General features: G+C 43.8%; 1 long non-coding RNA gene across 1 annotated transcript; it reads right to left on the bottom strand.

The window, feature by feature from the left end:
- Positions 1-6: 6 nt before the first annotated feature.
- On the bottom strand, positions 7-2,539 carry LOC114615768. Its single transcript, XR_003710512.1, has 3 exons — positions 1,280-2,539; positions 1,000-1,024; positions 7-872 (listed from the first exon to the last, which is right to left on the bottom strand). It is a non-coding gene; the product is annotated as an uncharacterized LOC114615768 (long non-coding RNA).
- Between the last annotated feature and the right edge of the window lie 60 nt (positions 2,540-2,599).

The raw sequence follows: 2,599 nt of genomic DNA, 5'->3' as shown, positions 1-2,599 counted from the left end.
GAGAGGTGCTGTGATAAATCCTGCAGGACCAGCTGGAAGAGGATTTCCTTCTTCTGCAATAGTGGTCCCATACTTCATGACCTTTGTACTCAGGTTCATCTCAGAGACTACAGAGAGTTGTACTCAACTGATAGTTCTGTCACAAACCAGCAATCAGAAGTGACACAGATGTCAAACAAGCAATGCACAAGGAGATCTACTGATTACAGTCAAAGGCTTGGAGCTTTGCAATGAGAGAGGCGGGGAGAATGCTTTTAGTTGTAAGTGTATTTCAGCCGTTGCCTGGAAATGCCTGTGTACTACTTGCATGCAGAGCCAATCAAGACCAGAGGAGAGCATCAGATGCCTTGAAAGTGGAGTTGCAGAGGGATGTGAACAGCGATATGGGTGCTGAGATTGGAATCCCAGTCGTCCTCTGGTAGAGCACTCAGTGATCTTGTTTAAAAAGCCATTCCCCCAACTCTCTGGCTCATTTTTAATCGCCAGTGGGCTGTGTGTGCATGTGTGTGTGTGTGTGTGTGTGTGTGTGTGTGTGTGTGTGCTTCTATTCCTCTTTACCACTATGGCTGGAAGGAGAATCAAACAAATCTCCTACATCTCACTGATGCCTTTCCCACTGCTTCAGCCTGGCAAGCAGAATGTACAACCCGACTGCTTCTTGAGCCCTTTCCTGTTGATCTCCACAGAACATTGTTACTTACCTGGAAGATTCTCTTCACTAGTGAGGTCTTGGTGTTGTTGTTGTTGTTCAACATCCGTTTCCCCCACCTGGACTGTATCTGCTACATAATCTGAGGGGAGTGTATCACATGAAGCCACACTGGTTCTCATGAAATTAACCCCAGTTCTTCTTGGGATTTTCCATGGAGCCTCTATGGCAGAATCATTTTCTCTCATTTAACCTTCAGCCTTTCTTCCCAATAGGAACTTGGACTGAGGTTTCTCAGAAATGAAACACTAAGATATTTCCTCAACAGGGGAGGGATTTCAGATACTTACAAGTCTGTACCACGGTGGAAGCCATCTGCAATGACAAGGTAGTTAATTCAAGGAGGAAGCAAGAGGGATGGATGCTAGTGTCCATCCTATACCCTGACTGTGCCATTCATAAAAGCTCTTTTCCCATAAGGTTTTCATTGGTAAGGAACCTTTCTACCACTCCATAAAACAGAGCACAGTATGCATAACACATGCTACTATGTTTAGAGAGCCAAACTTAAATGAAATAGGAAATTCAGACAGTAATATTTCTATTTTGGCCAAAGAAAAGTCACCTTACCTCATCATGAGGTTCCAACTCTTGTTTTCTAAAAATCATATGTTTAATGTCTGGGATATCTTGTATTTCTAGGAAGACAGAGTGACTGTTAATCATTGGTGCTGTGGCCCATGGCTTCCTTAGAGAGCACTGCTTAATTTACACAACAAGATGGCTGTGCTTTAAAGGCTAGATTGAGTGGCTACTGGAACATCATCCTCGGTGACAGCACTGAGTCAATGAGGAGCAAGGAAGGAAAGGAAAACGGAACACTTGCACTATGCTGATAGCAACAGATGAGGAGACACTCTTCCAGTGTTTCAAGTCTCTCACTCATATCAATCACTTGAAGACCAGAGAGTGGGTCTTCTAAGACCAAGAAACAACACGAGTTTTAACTTATGCTGGGTGGAATCTAGTACAAACTCTCGGGATCAGATCTCAAGGATCAGATAATCCAGGGTTCCCAATGGAATATGGTTTATAAAGTGTCAGTAGTGAACATGAGAAGATAAAGACTATGAAAAGTCTCCTGTCTGCCGTACATCTCGGTCCCCCAGGATGCTGGAAACCAAGTGAGGCTTACAGCAACCCGGAAGGCTATTCAAGTACCATGAACTACGTGGCATTTTACCCTCCAGTGCTGTCAGGCTCCACTCCCAGTTCAGTGTATGGACTACAAAGGGGCAGTCACACATCAGGGAAAGGACACCCTTAGGGGTTGTTGTGTTGGAGCAGGACCGAGGGGGGTTACTGCACAGCTTTTCTCTGGAGCAGACATTATTGTTAGAGTGGACCAATAGATCTACAGAATTTCTGTCCTTAGATTAGAAAGGAATATTCCCAAATAATGTGCTGCTGAAAGTGTGGTCATATCGTGTTTTTCTGGTGGTTTCCTCGGTGGCAAACATTCCATAGAATGAAATCACAATGAAAATTGTGGAGATGATCTACACACTTCACACATTCTTTCGACAATCTAAACCCTACACTTGTGGAGGACAATGTACACACACACACACACACACACACACACACACACACACACACACAGAGCGAGTCCTGAGTACAACCAAGACATGAAGCTTTATGTCTTTCCCATTGACACTGAAGCTCTGCTCAGATAGGAACATAGAGCTTAGAATTCTCTACCCTCTGGTGTATTGAAGCTACCTTCCAACAGAGCAACAGAGTCCCAGAACAAAGACTAGAATACTTGTTGGTTTTGTACAGTCACAACTCATTCCAGTCATTCACTCACTACTACACAGAAAACCCTGGAAACACTCCATGGCAGAAAATAATTACTCTAAGCAATTCATTCAGAAAGTCACTGAAGAA

Source organism: Grammomys surdaster, unplaced genomic scaffold (assembly GCF_004785775.1).
Source record: "Grammomys surdaster isolate TR1022 unplaced genomic scaffold, NIH_TR_1.0 141890, whole genome shotgun sequence".
Taxonomy (NCBI): Eukaryota; Metazoa; Chordata; class Mammalia; order Rodentia; family Muridae; genus Grammomys; species Grammomys surdaster.
Note: the sequence above shows the minus strand (reverse complement) of the source record. Positions and strands in the feature narration are given on the sequence as shown.